This window comes from Camelus ferus, chromosome 4, assembly GCF_009834535.1.
Source record: "Camelus ferus isolate YT-003-E chromosome 4, BCGSAC_Cfer_1.0, whole genome shotgun sequence".
NCBI classification, from domain to species: Eukaryota; Metazoa; Chordata; class Mammalia; order Artiodactyla; family Camelidae; genus Camelus; species Camelus ferus.
In genome coordinates this window covers 22,808,486-22,828,001 of record NC_045699.1, presented here as the reverse complement: position 1 = coordinate 22,828,001, position 19,516 = coordinate 22,808,486, and the positions used below count along the sequence as shown (strand labels likewise).

At 41.7% G+C, this 19,516-nt stretch overlaps 1 long non-coding RNA gene across 1 annotated transcript in view; it reads right to left on the bottom strand.

Moving 5' to 3' along the window:
- The window catches only part of LOC116663106, a 227,151-nt gene extending 208,076 nt beyond the window's left edge, over window positions 1–19,075 (bottom strand). Inside the window, exon 1 of the long non-coding RNA XR_004319158.1 lies at window positions 18,877–19,075. This is a non-coding gene — a long non-coding RNA (uncharacterized LOC116663106). The remainder of the gene's footprint in view (window positions 1–18,876) is intronic.
- Between the last annotated feature and the right edge of the window lie 441 nt (window positions 19,076–19,516).

The following is a 19,516-nucleotide window of genomic DNA, read 5'->3' as shown; positions in this document are numbered from 1 at the left end:
TCTTCTGGGTTACAGACTTGTCACTGTGTCCTCACATGGTAAAAGGGCAAGGAAGTAACCCCAGGCCCCTTTATAAGGGGGTTAATCTCATTCATTAATCATCTCCCAGAAGACCCCACCTCCTAATACCACATACCACTCATTAAGATTTCAGTATATGAATTTGGGGAGCAATACAACTACTCAGATCAAAGCAAGGGGGTATTCATTTTAATTGTGGGATACCACCCTCTGTCCACTCTACAAGGAATTTCACGCATGTTTGATGCAGGACAGAAGTTAGGTGAGGCAGGGAAGAACACGGGAATGGGGAGAGAAAGGATATGGCTCCTATTAGGGTGAAATTAACCATAGCCTAATTTATTGAGTCCTATCACATACTAAGCATTATGGTGGACACCCAGCAGACAGGGTTACATAAAATACATTTATCTCCCCCAAGGCACAATATATTTGTTCTTGGCTTTGTCCCTCTAAAATCTCCATCACCCTAGAAAGAGAATGAATTGAAAAAATGTCCTCAACCCACTTGAAGACCAGGCAAAGAATACTACAGTGAATGGAAAACACAGATCTCTTGCATCTGCCTAGTCATAAGTGTGTCATTTAAACTCTCTAACTTCTGCCATCTGAAAAAAATAGGGATAGCACCCAAACTAAGTGTCTCACAGATGCACGATGAAGAGTTATTTCTGAGAACGGGCTTTGAAAGTTAAAGCATCATCCAAATGGAAGAAGATATTATGATTACATAGTTTTCTTGGGCACAGTGAGAGAACCAACTCTTGACCTCTCCCCATTTTTCAACAGATACGTGCCAGCCTCCCTGGATATTTACAGAAAACATGTTATTATTACAAAAAATGTGAGCCTATCAACCAATACAGCTTCACTAGTCAAAACTGCCTAAATTGTACTATGGTGACAAACAACCCCCAGATCTGTAATGGCCTAAAACCATAAAGCATTACTTCTCTCTCACACCCTAGGCTGACGGATGCTCTGAGTCATACCAATTCAATGGGTCCTGGGCTAATGATGCAGCCATTGGTCCATGCAGCAGGAAGAGGGAAGAAGACAAACTCACATACTGACTCTTAAGTTGCCCAGAAGTGACATTTCCTTTTTTACTTCATTGTCCAAGGCAAATCCTGTGGTGGCCAGGATGAACTTTAGAGGGTAAGGAGTCCATCCTCCCACATTCCAGGAAGAGAGGAGCCCCGTGGGCATCCTGGAGGCAGCAGTGCCTTCAGGGCAGATAAAGAGTTTGTATTTCCAAGCTCCAAGAGACAATTAACCTGTGACAGAGTTCTAATTTGTAGGCAAAGCCTCTTATTTCTGAATCCTTTAAGATTATTTTTTCTGCAAAAATGACTGATTGCGCCAAATTATTTTTTATTTCAAAAAACACAGTGTTTATTAGAAATCTTACCAACCGACACTGTGTCTTCCGGCACTATGTCTCTAACTCCTATTTTCACAGGGAGACGTCTGAAGTGGCTCTGTGTGTGTGCCTGTGTGCGTGCTTGCGTGAGCATGTTCTTGGGACACAGGGAAGTGGAAAGGCACGAATGGCTGAAGGTCAAGTTTAGTCAATGCTTATAAATTTCTATTTGCAAGGTTAATGACTTCACCCCTTCTAATTTAGTGGCACTGAAACTTGTTATAAACTTGTTAGCTCAGTTGCATCTGTTTTAGATCGGCCTTCAAATCAAACGCTACTCACACTGCCTGCCCAGCCTCCGCTCCGCTGGATTCGTACCACCGTGCTAATCCAAATGCACACTGAGCAGAGCCTTCATTAGTTCTGGCTTCTAGTCCCAGCTCTTTCATCAACTAACTCTACTGCCTGGGAAGAGTTGCTATACCTCTCCAGGCCTTATCCCTAACATGAGGAAGTTGGAAGGGAGAATTCCTTCCAGCTAAAAGCGCTTGTGGTTCTAAGTCAGGCTATGAAGTCGGAAAGAAAGTGTCTATGTTTCTTCTTCCTCCCTGAGTTGATCAGCAACAGAAGGAGCTATCTCAGCAAAAGCATCGCCTCCTGACAGACAATAGAATGTCTCTGAAGACCATTCACATTTCAGTACCTCTCAATCTATTATTTCCTCAGACCCCTCTTGGTCAGCTTTGGGGGACAGAACCTCAGCAGTAAAGTACAATTTACATGCACTGTACTTTGAATATCTGGTTCCTTACTTAAAACAAAAAGAATACACACAAAGGTTGAAAACTATTCCTCACAATAGTTTTGAGAGGTTTTGTGGTGGTGAGGAGGTTGCTGACTTGGATCACAGGTTAAGAAAGTAACTGTTAGAAACTCTAATTGTTTATTCCTCTAAACAAATGTAATAATTGATGGATTTAAACCATTTTGGAGCACGAGTCCAAAAGAATAGGGTCATACCCATTTACATGGTTCTTTTGACATAAGGCCACTGAAGAAGTGATTTTAGGAGAAGAAAAACGTTTCTTAGGTGTCCAAACTATAAACAACTTCCTAAAAAGTGGCTTCAGAGACAAGTTAATGTTTTGCTTGGCAATGTCTTCAGCACTTTGAAAATGATTCATCTCAGGTTCACAGTCTTTCCTGAATTTTCTGAGCTCCAATAAGTAATTTGGAAAGTCTAATTATTTTGGAGTCATGCACATTTCCATGCAAAGCCTAGTGACTGAGGAACCTTGAGCAAGTTACATTAACTCTCTGAGGCTCAGTTTCTTCATCAACAAAATGGAAAGGATACCTAACAAATTACTGGGAATAGTAAAGAAATTAACATAGGTAAAACTCAGACTACAGAGACCATACACGACCAACATCATTCACGCACAATTTTCGAGATATGATTTGTACGAGGTGATTCTGCAGTGTTATACATGCCAGCCCATTCCAACCTTATAGCAAAATATTAGGTCAGACATTTAAAGAGCAAGGGGGAAAAGGCTAAGTTGCTTTTGATAGTTCTGTCTCATGAGTCAAGACAACCATGTGTTTGGATTTTGTCACAATTTAACTGGAGTGTTGAGCTTCTTTCCTATTGATCACTGTGTTAGTAGTATTCATCCCTGTTTTACTTTATTCTCTTGACTTTTTGGTTCCATAGTATACACAGAGCCACTGCGTGTGACTCTATGTGGGAGGGAAGGGATGTAAGGCATCTATATTCTTATATACCCCAACCTTAGGAGGGGTGCCATGAAAAATAATGCACACGTAACTTTTTATAAATTTTGTGAACAACCTAAGCAATTTATTCTCAAGGATCACACATTTCATCATTATTCAAGTGACTGGCTCCAAGAAATGCCCTCCTAGTCACAGATTATATCTGAACTGGGCCATAAGTCATCTTGTACTATCCATGTTTTCAAATGGGAATCCTGAGAAGACACTGAACAAAGAAAAATTTCACCCTAGCTAAGCTGTAGCTATACTTCAACCTAGGATCCAAAAAACATTCCTCCTTTATCTCCATTGGTCAAGTTTATAACTCAATTTTTACTTCATGTCTTCAGTTTGTTCCTTACATACCTTTGTAACGTCCCCTACCATTTCCTGAGGAAAAGAACCAATGCCACGTTTTCTGGGTTTCATGTTTTTTTTGAAAAGCTCAACTCAGGGCTCTGTTTCCAGGTCTCTCCTTACTTCCATCCATTAAGATTTCCTACTTCGGCATAGTTATCCCTCTTGCCTGCATTTTTTTTTCTCCTCTTGCCAAATTCAGTGTGGTTTTCTAAAGCCCCAACCAAAGTACCACAGAATCTTAGTGCTAAAAGATTTGATCTAGTCTTCTTTCTATATGAGAGGAAACCAACACCTTAAGAAATTCCCTGAATGGTTCTCTCTAGCTCCCCATTCTTTTTCCTGTGAGCCAAGCCTGACCTCTCTTCTTTCTGGCAAAATATTTTAAAAGTAATGAATAAAAAACCACCAGCTTTAACTTGAGTATGTAATTTTGATTCTTTGAATTATTTCCTCATCCATGAAATTTGGGTGTTTGAAGTTATTCAGCTTGGTAAGGAGGGCATTGAAGATAAGATACTTATTGAAAATAAGATACATGACATGTAATTCTTTTGCAAGTTCAAAATCTATGGTTAATATATAGTGTCATCATTTAATCTATCTAATGGGAAGGGGAAATATCTGACAGATTTATTTCTTTTTGTCCAAGTGCCACCTTACAGCTGTGGTCTTGTGGTAATATGGCTGGTACAATTAGAAACCAAAATTAGAAACCAAGCAACCACAAGAGGAAAAGACTCTGGAACAACTCGAGGCCTGGCCCTAGAATTTCCAGCCAAGGATACTGCAGGAGATTGTACTTTACTGCACACATGGTCTCCAGTCTGCAACTCTCTGAACAGTGGGCAATTACCACATACCTCCCATGCATACCTGGAAACCTTCATGCTCATTTAACTGAGACTTTTCAACAAATCTCAGAGAAAAAGAAAACTGGAGAACCAGTTACTTAACTAAGGGCCATAACTCAACTCATCTTCAGGTGTCATCAGCAGTTCTGCTGCCATGATACACCGTACGGGAAATACCCAAGTGTTTTTCATCAGAATCGCTGATAGGAGCTTCTCTGGTATTGAGCTATGAGCTTTATTGTTATTTTAGGGGAAAATTATTGTCAAACACATGAATTTTTAAACATCTGTTTTCATTCTGAATTCCTTTGTCCCAAAGAAGTTTCATCAGTGAGAATTACCATCGAAGACCCAGGAATTTGAAAATATTCACAAACTTAGACACAAAAATTAAACAAGTTGTCAAAGTCATGGATCTGCGGGTGAAGGGGAGGAGGTCTGCAAATCAGTCATATGTGGTGATCTGGCCTCAGAACACCAAAGATAAAAAGGACCCATTGGGTTTATCCCTTTTGTCCAACTGTATAGTGACATAAGGATAAGTTCCAAGATTCACCACCAGTTTAAAATTATTTCATTATGACTCCTGGGCTGTCTGAGATATACATCATATGTTCATCCCCCAGAGAGCCAGACTGAATTAGAGAAACACTTCAGAATGCTAGAGTCCAGAACTCCAGCCCCTTACCCACCAACGATACTCAGCTGGGTCAATAATACTTGCTTTCTAAAAAAATACAGGGATGTAATATTACTTCTTTATTAAAACAGCTTTTGGAGCTGGTCTGTTTATGTGAATTTTAGAAAAACATTGTGTTGGTGAATTATGTTACAATTAGTGAAATTTCAGAAAGGAAAGCACTCAGGACGCATACTTTATGGCCATGTCACCCGAAATATTATTGCTAGTGTCTGATTTATCAACAATCTGCTAGAGGGATGATGTTCTTCTTCTGTATTTTCAGGAGGGCAGAAGGAAGACTGGAGCAGTTATCACATGACTGATTTATATTTTTATTATATTGCTTCCCATTGCAGTCAAATAATTTCGAGCAAAAGAGGTCATTGTAACAGTACAACCTCACTGAAAATCATAAAGTGTTCCCTTTACACAGTTTCTCAATGTGAAGTTCTGCATGAGACTGAATACTGTGGCGGGACTTTCAAGTTAGCTGAAATCACAGTTCTCATGTAATTATGAAAGACACAGCCTGTGGATTTGCAACCACAAAATGATAACATAGGACAGAGGAAAAGATACCTGGGGGACAAAAGCATGTGAAATCCTCGTGTTTCTTCCACTACAGCTAATAAGCAAAATAAATGCCACCCAAACATCCATGGTTTTGACTTAAATACAGGTACCTCTGCGTTCAAAGGATGCCGCTGAAATCCAGCTCAGGCCTGTTGCTGACCATGCATCTCTGATGGTGTGTTTTAGGCATAAAGCTCCATGACCAGGGAAAAGCCTAACTCAACCTACGCTGTGGTTTGGAAGAGCGTGCCTGCCGGGGTCCTAATGCACTTATCCCAGTCAGGGCTGGGTCGAGAGAGTGTCATTTGGTACAAGGATAGGAGGCAAAGGCTATTTTAAGAACAATATGGTTTTTGGTGATCTCTGTGAAGTTTATGACTAGCCAGAGAAGAGAACATAAAATTTGTTCTACCCATGTAATTAAAATACAGGGTAACTGAATTCATGTGTAAGTAAGAGGAGAGCCGAATGGAGCCAGGGGATCATAATAAGCATCCTGGTTGAAGTGAAAAGCAATTTGTGGTGGGGCTTTCAAATTCCTACTTTAGTGGACCGATTTGGAAAGCTCACGGAGAGTCTTCCTGGCTGGGTAGGTTTACTTTCATAGCCCTTTCATTTAAAAAAAAAAAAAAAAATTAAGTCTCTAAAAATAGCAGTTGGGTTTGGTTCTGTTTTCTTCTGCAGGAGAAATCACAGCTTTAGAAACAAATCCCTGTTTCTGGGGAGCCAACAGCTAAGTTCAACAGTGATCAGCATTCCTCTCCTCCCTCCATGATGGGTGGGGGAGGGTACTGGGCCCTAAGCACTATCGTCTCTGACATGTCCACAGGCCTGTCAAATTCCAAAGCGGATTCTAGATGCGGCTTTCTGAAATGGAGACAATGGAATAGGGGGAGGAGACTTTACAGAAAAAAAAAAACAAAAAAACAGATGTTACTACCATCCTGTAGTTTGCTGATCTGTGGATCAAACATCTGCCTGATGGATGGCATTTTTCACTCTGTCCCAGGAATGTGTGGTGTCAGGAGTCACCCAGCCTCTCGTGCAGATGCGCAGGTGGGTTGGCTCCATTGTTAACCACGCTACATGCCACTGCAAACTGGTGGGCCTCCTACGTGAGCAAGACTTGGCGCCACATAGAAGTATTTGACTGTTATTTCTAATATAGAGAGGTCTATAAAACAGACCCCTAACAGCCACAGACCAAATGTATAAAGTGGTAGGGCATGAGGGAGACAGAGAGATACAAACAGATTAGGAATGAACAAAAGCTCCTCTATGTGGTTTGGTATTATAAGTGATCTGTAAAAGGAACAATCAAGCAAAAACTCCTGGTCATGGGCCATCACCTCCAGAATCTCAATGTGTAAATATCTGGGGGAGGACCATCTCCCTTCTTTTTAAGCGAACTATTGGCTTAAACTATAAACTCCACTGAACATTAAAGCAGAAAGGGCCTTAGACCTCATCTTGACTAATATCTTCATCTCCCCTCCTTTGGGGGAAACATCCAAAGATACAGGGCAGACAACTTTCCAAACGACAGACCAGCCCTCCATTCTGGACGTAGAGCAGCATGATTAAGAGCAAAGCATGGGTTCTGGATCAGACAGATCTGGTGTCAGATCGCAGCTCTGCCACATCCCAGCTGTCACTTAACCTCACAGAGTCTCCGTTTCTGTGCCTGTCAGGTCAGGGTAACAAGAGCAAGGTCCACAAAGGCTGCACAGCCATGACTGTGGCACCAGCCCCTGCAAAAGCAGCAGTAATAATAGGAAAAGTGGTTGAACTGGGTAAGATGAGAAGAGTCACGGGAAAATCAAATAAATAACTTTTAGTGGATTGGCAGAAAAAGAAGAAAACATCAAATATTCCTGTGCCGAGGTTTTCCCCAGAGCCCTGGGGTTTCTAAAGCCAGTCTTCCAAGACCAGAGAGGCAAAGAGGCCGGGCGGGCAGGATTCCAGGACCCTTGACTCCATCCCTACTTCCTCCTTCAACCTGAGAAGCTTTGTAGCTTTCTCTTTTACATCCTGGGCTTCTGAGCTACATCCTGTTGAAGAAAATACACAGACACCATCCTTCCAGCCCCGCCCAAAATGCTTGTGGAGGAAACAGTACAGCACAGGACGGAAAAGGAAAGGCTGAGCAGCCTCAGGCAAGTCCCCTACCACCTCTGCACCTCACATCTAAAGTGAGAGGTTTGGACCCATAACCTCTCAGGGCTCCTGTTGGAGCCTCATCTCTTTCCCCTTAATGCGCAGCACCCCCAGCCCCAACCCCTGCACCATGAGAACGAGCACACTTTTCTTTCCCTTCCTGTGGGAGAGAAGCCACGCCATTCTCCTTCCTGGAGAAGGCAGCAGACTGAGACCCAAACCCTCCATCCCCCTCTCCTGGGTACCAGGGTGAGGCTTCTCCTGCCTACCTCTCCCTCCCCCGATGGCTGAGAAGGAGGGAAGTGACGTGAGCAAGGTGTTTCTCTCTCCTCTTTCTAACTTGCACAAGCCCCCCCAAACATTGTCCTGGCGAGGACAGAAGTGGGGCTTACTCAGTGACCCTGAGAACACTCATCATCAAGTGCCAGCCGTCCATGTCTGTTGAACTGGGAGACTTGAATGATACTGTGCACTTTATCTTTATAGCCTCTTTTATGCTAACAGGCCTAGGGGTAGCAAAAAAGGGCAATGTACTGCAGTCTGCTAAAAGCCTTGCCCATTTGATTGCTTCATAATTTCACCATTCATCTAATTTGGAGTGCACATTCGTGCCACAAACCTGTCTGTCACCCTTAACAAGCTCTTTGGTACAGACCGGAACAATCTCCCGTAACGTAAACAACCTTCTCCTTCAGCAGAGAAAGAAAGCACACAACACGTTTTTAACACTCACAGATGTAATTGCTTTGGACTTTCCCACCCACGGTATTGGATTTCTCAATTCCCAGGAGTCCTCATCAACAGATAGTTTTTAAAACATTCTTTTCCCTATTATTTCTTCAAAGTTATTTCACGCACATTTTTTAACACCTTCTATGCACAAAGCCCCACAGCAGAGAATGCCAGAGGGGGCTCTCTGTAAGATCTGAGCTCTGCTTCTTGGAGAAGGAGCCAGTGTAGTAAGGAGGAAGACACATGTGGTTTTGACTTCGGTTCTGCCACTCAGTAGCTGTGTGACCCCAGCAATCTAATCATCCTCTCCCTTCATTCTAACTTTCCTCATTTGCAAAGTGGGGTCCAGATATTATCTGCTATCCATTGGTAGAGATCAAATAGGGTAATATATGTGTGTGTGTGTGTACACACAGATTTTATGTATAAAATGAAATCCCTTCCCACCACTTCCCACTCCACTCCTAGTCTGAGCCACTCTTTACTTCATAAACATATAATCAGAGACACACCCTAAGGGAAGGAGAGAGTGAGGGAGAGTGAGAGCACTGGAGAAAGACAAGGTTACCATCAAGTACCTAAGGGTTTTATTTCAGTTCTTCAATGGCTTCCCTAAAGATCAAGACCCTCCCTTCATTAATGGAATTTCCTTATCTGTACTGGGTGATAGCTGACAAAATTAAACTGGAATAAGGACAGAGGGTGGACCACACCACATTTTCATCAATCTGTGTAAATTTTTGAATGTCTGTGAGAACAGAGATTGTTAAAATGAAGGAAAGTCTCAAAAGAAATCTACCAAGTCACCTGGGGAAAATTGGGGGATGTCAAATCAAAGATGACAATGCAAATTATGTCTCAAAGTTAGCAACCAGCTTGATTAATTTATCTCACTGCATTCACAAGGTTGACTCTTTGTTTTTGCATCATAAAAAAATGCTATATTGCAAGGGCCATGAGAGTCAAGGGACCTTTTCTTCATTATAGCCATCAAAAGTGGGTAAACAAGGGAAGAGCCTCCCTCTTGAGTGAGACTGAACAAGCTGACAACCAGGACACTGAATAGCTTGTTTACTTTATGGAATATTCATTGGTGATGAAATGAGTGAGATAATGAAGTGGATAAGTTACTGTAGGAGGGCAGAGAATGACCAAAGGGTAGTTAAAAAACTTGATGTGTCCTACTTATCTGAGCCTGCAGCTAAGAAGCTAAGAGAGGTCAAATGGTTGTTTGTTTGGGTGTTTTGTTTTGTTCTGATTTAGATCTGCTGGAGACTACAACTATAAAATCACGTCTGTCACTCCTACCAAGCCAAGAGGTCTTGGAGATAGTGTCCAGGATCTAGAGCAAGGCCTAATCTACAGGAAGTACTTAATGATGATGATGAAAAAGACTAGGACGACAGCAATAAGAAGAATAGCTATTACAACTGAAATAATAATAATTAACATTTATTCAACTCTTACTATATTCCAGACACATTTCTAAGACATATATTTGTGTTTATATGTATATATACACATACATTTAATATTTACGAGATTCCTCAGTAGAAATAATATTAGTTTTACACCATTTGCAGAATTAATGTCTTTTTGTTCTCAACAATACCCATTTTCTTGTCAATCCACTCTTCCACTGCCAAGGGCCATGGTGGTCCAACTCGGACCATAGCGAGTCTCTTAAGTGATAGAGAGAGGACCCTGGCAGAAAGAGGGCAAACCTGCCAGACAATAATAAGGCCAGCCTTTTCTGCCCTGAAGCCCATGAAGCCAAAATCTTAATGGGGGGCTATTCCTGAATAAAAGGATTCTGTGTAATTTTTATTTTTTCTTACATGCTTTTTAAAATAAATTCCAAGTATCAAAACAATGAATATACATGAGTTTTAAATATGCAAAAATAAAAACTGAAGAACCACTTTTAAGGAAAGAAATACGCTACAGTCCATGACATGAATTTGAATCAACAATAAAATATATGATGCCAGGACATATTATAATCAGTGTCACACACACACAGTCACAAAAAGACAAGAAGTAATGTCATTACAAACACTGGCCAGGAATTATTTGATTTTTCTGTCCAGTTTGAGGCTTGAATTGTCTGAGCCCTGAAAAAGGTAATAAAAATGATTTTTGGAAAGAAAAACAAAACCTCTCCTGGAAGGTTAAGAAAGCTGGGGTGAAGGAAAATAAGAGAGACAACTTATCGACTGAATTCAAGTGTATGAAAATTGTCATAAAAATGACACTGAGCAGCTGTTCACCACTGCCATTTAGAACAACAACAAAAAAAAGTCTTACATTTCAGTGAGAGTTTGGTGTACAACAGGACAACCTTCTTCAAGATCAATGTGATAGACAGTGAAAGGTCATAGTTTTCTATCTCTGGAAATACTTAAAGCTAATATAAACAGGCGACTCTTTTGGGGTCTGCATGGAATAGTTTTGCATGGAGCCTGACAAGTTACAATCTTACAATTCTAATCTTACTCTGAGGGACTTCATCTATTTGCATTAGAGCTGGGACAGGAGACCTTCATGTCGTGCATGAGCAAAACAAAGTTTCTTCATGATGTGTTTGATTTAACTCAATTGCAGCCACATTAACATTTCATTTCTAAAACAGCTGACCAAACTTTAGGCTCCTCCAAAAATGTTCCCTCTGAAAGAAACTTAGTAACAGAAACTATTTTAGAATAATACTGGACCCACTCAAGTCTTTTCTCTTGCTGAACTATATTAAAAACTGGAATTATAATTGGACATGGTAGAGTCATTCAACTGGAACCCATCAAATTGAGGTTGCCAAAACCATGGTATTCTGGTTTCCTTTTTAGGAGTAAATTAAAAGAACATCCATGTTCCTGCACAAATAAACTCAACAGATCTAGTTTCTTACATTTCCTATTTAATTAGTATTTATTCAATGAATACTCGTTAAACATATCACAGGAGGCCAAATATTTATGTGATACTTTACAATATTTAAAGAACGCTCCTATGTAAATCTTATCTGATCTTTACAACAACAATGCTAAGCAGGCCCAGAATATTATCATTTTAATGATTCTGAGACGAAGGTTCAGAAACGTTAAGTGACTTGCTTGTGACTACTCACTTAGTAAACATTGAAAACTAAAACGGGGGCCATGTGGATAATCTTTCAAGTCTTTTTTTATTCTCCTATTCTATCCTACAATCTTCATACTGTAAGGGTTTATATTATACGTGTTGACATGCAATGAAAAAAGTAAACAGTATTAACATCAAATAATTCCATGAGGCAATGCAAAAAATTACAGGGACGTATATAATCAAATGGTTAAAATATTGGCATAAATCCTAAGGGCTGCCAGAATTGAGAAAACCAAGAAGTTAAAGGTGGCCAAAGGAGTCAAGGCTTGATAAAGGAAATGAGACTTGATAACCTGAAATATGGATAAAGTTTTACAGACTATGCCCTGAAGTAAAAATGTTTCAGATAAAGGAAACGGCAAAAGCACTGGGTGGGAACATCAGTGGGGGTTTCAGAAGACCATGAAGAGATCTGCAGTAGTGCAGTGTTTACACAGTTGATGGGATGTATGGTAGGACTGGGGAGAACTTTAAAGGAAGGCAGAATTCATACTGACTAAATGGCTTTGCTCTAGGCACTTTGTAAGCCTGGTGGCCTCGCCTCTTGGAGGGTGAGAGTCCACATGGAGGAGAATGGGGTCACCACAGGCAATATGTTGCCAGATATGAATGAGGACATCTGGGATTTTGCAGTCCAGCTATCCCTCCAGCTGAATGCAACTGCATGAGTGACCCAGGTAGAACCAGCAGAGGAACCACTCAGCCAACACATGGCACCATGAAAAGCAATCATTTTGGGGGGAGCAGATTTCTAAGCCTAATCTTTGTATCACAAAATATCGCCTCCCGAAAATCCAGGCTAGGGAGATTGGACCCTATCCAGTTATTTATTGGGAACTATTTAAAGGATTGAGCTCTGGAGTGAAATGAAGAGCATACTGTCTAAAACAATGAAGTTGGTATTCCAAACTTCTAGAAAAGAAAGTGGAGGCACTTCATAATTGATTATTTATAATCCAAAGTTTAGTTTATATCTATTATTTTGAATATTATAAAGGTACTTTGGGCTGAGACTACTAATTGCTTACCTCCCTGTCCATTCTCTCCTTATTTCTCAGTACTAGAAACCCTAAAATTTTCTGATCATGTGGCCCTTCAGAATAAAAGCTACATTTTCAGATCTCTGATAGTTACAGCCACAAAACTAAGTTCTGGCCATTACATTACAGCAACCGTGTTACATGGGAGCTTCGCTTGCCCATCTTTTCCTTGCCCTTCCACATTCCTTTCAGCCTGGAGCACAGATAGGCATCTCATACCTGGCCACCATCTTGGATCATGAAGACAAGGGCCACACATTAGGTTTAGAAGAACTGACAGTGCCTGCACTCCAGATGTCCCCCTGGTGCCACTATACCAACCTTCTTACCTTTGCATGATTTTATGTCAGAAAAAGCGAACTACCATCTCGATTAAGACACTGTCATTTTGTAGTTTCCTTGCATGTAAATCAGCAGCTACACTAATACAGTGGTGTAGGGAAGGAAGCATCAGAGGACTCTGGTATCTTCCCAGGTAGAGGAGATGAAGATGATGTCCACAGACGAAAGAAGTCTGAGGCCTGGGTAAGGAAGGACCCTATCTCATTCTTTCTCTTTAATCTATTCAGTTCCCACTACACAACCAAAACAGCAGTAAGTTTTTAAATAGTGAGAATTTGTGCAGTTAGTCTTCTCCTTGTATACTCTGAACTCCATAAGTACTAGATCAGAAGAGTTGCCCACTTTCAAAGGCAACAAGGTAGGAGAACGTTCATAGTATACACAGGATGGTCATAAGGGAAGGTTGGCCAAGGTCAACATTAGTGTCTTTCTTACCTGTAATACAGTTGTTCATATACCAGAAACACTATAAATCTGTACATTTCATTCTCCCAAAAATGTCATTTGGGGTAGAAAAAAATGGTATTCGAGGCATGTGGGTTGTAACAGTCAATTAAAGGGACAAAGACAGCTGCCTTCAGGGAGCTTCTATTTTGGAAGGAAAAGGCCAACAAAGAACTGGAAACATGACCAATAAAGTCAATGATATGGGATGTTAGTGATTCATCCTCTGACAAAGAGGAAAAGAAGAGCAGGAAGACCAGGAGTGTCCTCTGCAGGGCTGGGGAGGGAGCAGGAGCCATTCGGCAAGCTCCATGATTCACTAGAAGGCACATTAGCTAAAGTATTGGAACTCTCTGGAAAAGAAGTTTATAAACATCCATAAAAGATATGCAATTACTCCAGATTAATTTTCAGGAATAATAATAAATGTATGCACTCTCTCTGGGGCAATGTGATCACCTGAGTGGTTGATCTAAACATAGGTAAGACCCACATCCTTCCCTGTTTAGAAAAACAAAGAGCCCAACAGAACTAACATCACCAAAGATATTGCTTGATAATTAAAATCATATAATAATTATAACCATTTCAATGTGGCTCACATTTTGAGCTCCCACTGTGTGCTAAGACATTGTGCTTAACAGAGATAAACTCTCTGAGAAGATGGTCCTTGAGGTAGAGGAATGCTTACGGAAGCACTTTTTCAAGAACAGAATCAAAAATGTGTTCCTAATTGCCACAAAAGTGTGAGCATGTGTGTGTGAGACTTCCTCTGTGTGTGTGCGTGTGAGTGTGTGTGTGTGTGTGTACCAGCCTTGTAAATACTGGGGCATGCTTGCATTGGGCAACTAAAGAGTTTGGTAAATATTTAGATGTCAGATGGTTAAAATGATATTAATTGAAACCTTTTTGAATATGCTTTTGGGATGCAGGATGGATTATGGTATAAATTTATTGGCTGCTATTTAAATGAAAAGAATTACAATGCACCATAATGTTCATTCTAATCAAGTGATGCTTGAAGATTGAATTTCAGACTGTAAATGTGGTGCACACATTTGTCTCTGAATGGGACTTTGTGTCCCAGCTGTTGAAACATTTGTGGGAAGGTGAAAGTTTTGTGGACTAATAGATTCCTGAGGCAGGGTGTCAGCTTAATGCAGCAAAAGATGTTTTCACTGCAAAGACAAATCATCTCATTCTTCATACATACACAGTCATCCTGGGTACACTTATGCACAAAGCACAACATTCTCCGAAGAACGGCCTTTGACAGTGGAAAAGATGTATCTGGGAAGGAAAAGCAATTTCTCCTTCTGAAACACAAAAGGTAACTTCAAAAAAGTAGAATTGCAGACAACTCTCAAGGTACTAGCTGAGAGCTTATCAGATGTTTTTAAGGAATTATGAAATTATCATGAATTACTATTTTTATTTGCAACAGAAATAAGCAAGAATAGACAAATGAGACTGCTAACGAAGTACTTACTTATTTCTTTGGAATTTATGCTGAGTTAACCCAACCACAAATCTTGGTGGCATAAATCTAAAGCAATCCAAAATTTTAAGTAACTTGTCAAAAAGTCCATGAATTAGTTTCTACTGGAATTAGGATTTGAGCCCAGGACATCTGATCTCAAGATTAGTGTGTTTGACCAGTGTTTTTATGAGCATACATGCATGTAGACACAAAGTGAAAAAAAGAGAGTGAAAGAGAGAGAGAGAGGGAGAGAAAGGATGACTCTCATACATACATACATAATGAAGTTGCTTGACCAAATTACCTTTTTGTCCTTTAAACTTCTAAGACTCTTTAAAAAGTAATTTTTGGATTGTCGTTTGGACAAGCAGTCTCTACTCTCTCTTCCTTTGATAACAGTACCCAGATTTTTCTCTCAGAAATAACCTTCTCCTAAAAGAACTTCAGGCTGACTTCTACTCCAGCTTCAAGAACATGATAGCTTCAGTCTCGGCCAGAGAACTGCATTCCCCCGACTATCGGGTTGGTTCATGGTTGTGCATGTGAACTCATCTAATCCAGACCCAGTGAGCTATCTTCTGGGGCTCCTAGGAGAAAGACAGGTTCTCCTTCCACCTGGACACAAGACTGGAAGGCACCGATGCAGTTATCATACCAACATATGGAGTCTGAGAAGGAAGCTAGACTTAGAAAAAGCAGAGATGGCTCAAAGATGGAAATGGACCAGCTCCTGAGGACTTCTGAGTCCCCCAGTTCAGGCATGACCAAAGCCAGCCCTACCCCTACCTGACATGTTATGTGACTTATAAAACACCTCTTTAATGTAAGCCAATTTTAACTGTTTTCTATTGCCTCCAACAGCAAAGAGTCTGAAGGGATATAGTTCTTTCCAGGAAAGACAGGACAGGAGGACAGTCCTGCTTAAATCACACAGCAGGTCTTGGAATTTTAACCAGGGGCATAGGGCAGAAAATGAAATTTCCGGGGCCAACAAGAAAACTGTACAAAGTCATTTCTAAACCTCAGGTTCTCCACTGTAGTCAGTCAAGGGCTCACCCCTCCCTCCAAAGTCTCCATCTTTACGTTCCTGAAGTTTCAATAAAAAGCAGGGAGCACAAATACCGTTATTGAGAAGATAAGGAGCATGATCAAGGGGCAAAAGCTTTGTTTGCTGTGCAGTAATTTTCCCTTTTTCTCTCTCTTCCTCTCACACACACAAACACAGACATAAACACAGACACATATCCATGAAACCTCCGGACCCCAGGATAAAGGAACTTTGAGAAGAGACCACACCCTTCCTGTTTCTCTCTTCTATCTCCAAGTTGAAAACAGAAAAATATCCCAGCTCATGATGGCTGTAACATAATCCAGGCTAAATGTGGAAATTGCAAAGCTGAGGCTGAAATAGACACCGCGTCCTTAACTCAATCACATTGAATTTCTTTAAAATAATAAGAGAAAGAAAGGACAAAGACAAATCATACAGGGGAGACTGGTCGCCTAAGTAAACCATCGAGTGGGGTTGGTCTGTCTTTTGTCAGTGTGGGCCCAGAATCGGCCAGCCCTGTCAATGTACTTTGGTTGGGAGTTATCACTGGCTAAATAACAAAGCATATCTTTTCGCTGCAGCAATAACACACACACACACATTAATGTTTTCTGGTTTGTCTATTGCTCTGTCCCAGACAGACTGAAAGGTTTCAAGGACCAAAGGACTTAAAGGGAAACACAGGCCTCAGATTGCCTTTTCTCCTACCTTTAGCATCTGAGACTTCAAACGAAAACAGAGGCCATCCAAAGCTGAGAAGCCAGGGCAACAGCCTTGCATGGGTTAAAACTAGATCAAAATCAAATGGCACACTGCACCATGTCTTCTGCATGACTGATACTGCAATCGATCTGCAGCGGTTCATTTTCTCTCTGGAATCTCTGCCTACTGAGAACAAATACAAACACATGTGGAACCAATAGGAAGCAGACGAAGGGCTTTAAGAGTTCTGCACCAACCTGTGTCAGAGAGCTCTCACTTAGCAGATGGGGCAATTAATAAAGAGTCGAGCGGGATGAGTCTGTCAAGGTGCCTTACAGTGCTAACAATCCTCTTTTGTCTGCCCACTGTCGAGTGCAGATGGATTCCGATTCAGAATAAGAACCGTATTGTGCTCCTCCTGACTCTTGTACGGTGTCCCAGGATGAACGGAGAGCCAGGTGTCCAACATCTCCCATTTTTAAGACAAGCATGATACTGATTCTTACCCCCGGGTAGCACTTTAAGTACTGACGTGACCACTAATCTGGGGGAAATCCGACTTTATAAATAAATCAGCCTTTCAGAAATATCTGAAAAGGAAGGATTTGCTCATCAAAGCATGGCCTGTTTGTGCCCACACCTTGCCACCCATTGCTTCTAGTCACAAATATAGAATTCTTGTCCTGCAGCCCTCAGCGAGAGGTGATTAAAGTCACTTATGACGGAACCTCCAGCAGGTGCTACTTCACTTTTTTAAGATGCAGAAATGCGAGTATCAGGGTTACACAGGATCAGAGGGGGTCACCTGGTTCTTTTGGCCAATGCAAGTCCTGGTGTTCTGGTGATTCCAGCTTAGTTCACTGCATGCTGCCTGAGTCACTCACCTCTGTCCTCGTTGGCTCCTGAAGCCACTGCCATCACAGCCCATAACCACTTTCCTTCCTCTCTGAACCAGACCCAGAAGAGTGGAAATGTGTCTGTCACTCCCACAGCAGCTGCATGGAACTGAGAATGTGTTCTGCTGCCCAAATTCAATGCCAGCCCAGAGTGATCCGGGTTGCTCCTACGTTAAATGCCAATCTCTCCTAATTCTTTTCCCACAGACATCAGAATACCAGGAGGTATGAGCACATTAGACGTTTCACTGTGAACTCTTTCTCTCTAAACCTTTGCGATATGAGATGCCCTGTGGACTTTGGCTTTCCAGGGGCCTTCTCTTGGAATTTCCCCTTCACTTCTCATGCAGTGAAATCAGAATCTGGAATGAGTGGATAAAAATAAATCTCATCTACTCAGACAACTGATGGGAGATCCTAGAACACATTCACCAGGCTGTTGTTTGTTGGTGTTGCTGTTACTGTGATATTAGGGGGTGGGCTTCCCACATGGGCTGAGGATCAAGTCATGATTTACGTTGCTAAATTTAAAAGTGAAAATTTAATTCCACAAACATCTCTTGAGCTCCAATGTTAGCTGCTTCCAAACTTCAGGTTTGAGGCCTAGTCAAAGTGCAGTAAGTTTTTAGGCTGCAGGGAAACTTGTAGTTTATTTTGTCAAACCAGCTAATTTAGAGGTGAGGGCCAGAAAAGCCAAGCAATGTGGGGAAAGCCATAAATCTAGAGGCAGAGCCAGAGTGAGGCCCAGTTCAGGTCTCTTGACCAGACTCTAAACACTCGTGCTCTTTCTTCCACATTATTCTCTCTCTACCTCTTCGTAGATGACGTTCCACTTTTTTTTAGCTCGTGAAACCTCACCCTGAGGCCCTGCACCTGTGCTTTTGGGGAAACAGGAAGGAAGAAACCACTCTGTTCATTCTTCTTTCAAAGAAGGGTTGATAACAACTCCTCCACAGTTGTTCTGACAGAGCAATAACCATTTTTTCCCTCAGGTGACACGAAAATAGGGACCAGAAACAATTACGTTCAGACAAGAGATCACACCCGTCACTAAAGATACCACGACAAAACAGCATTTCCCCACGAAGGTAAGGTAGCTGTTTGGCTCGCCTAACGATAAAATTCTTCCTGGCAAATTACTCACTAGCCAATTCTTGCCCGACTCAGTGGCTCCCCACAATTTCCAGAAGCAAGTTCTAACCCCTCCGCTTAGGATTGTTTACACCTGAAATGATCTCTGCCTCCCATCCCCACCACCTCACCTGTACTGGAAGCGCTGCACGCCAAAACCTGTCTTCTCCTTCTTCTACAGCCGCGTTGAGACTAAGCACGTAAGCTAGAAACTCGTCTTCCAGCACGGACGGCAGCTAGGTAGGAGCCGTGATTAAGTCCTCCCACTGTGAGCAGAGAGGGCGTTGGGCCACGTCCAGTCCGAGCTTAAAGTCAACGGACTCCCGCTCTTCCGTGCTCTGTTTCCCGGGCCCCTGGAGCGGAGCATCATGGGAAAACAGCCTCCGCCAATCAAGGGAGGCAACACTCAAGGGGGTAGCCAATCAACAAGACAGAAGGAACGGGGTCCTTGAATAACCACAGGCGGCCGCCTGGGCCACCCCGACTGGTCAGAGAGATACATTCTTACTGAAACCTCTTTGTGTTTAGGTCTTTCTGATACAACAGCTTAGCCTTTAATTAAGACGTACTTTTCGTTATTAAAGAATACATTTCCGGAGAGAACTCTCGGGTTCCCCAAGCATCAGGCTCGGAGACTCTAATTTATACGCACAGGTGGTTTATTGGGAAGAGCTCTCGGTATTAGGAGGGTTAAGGGCAGCGGGATTTCACAGAGAAACAATCTGAACCACACGCAGTGGTAACAGAAGCCGCGGATAATTCTAGAGGAAG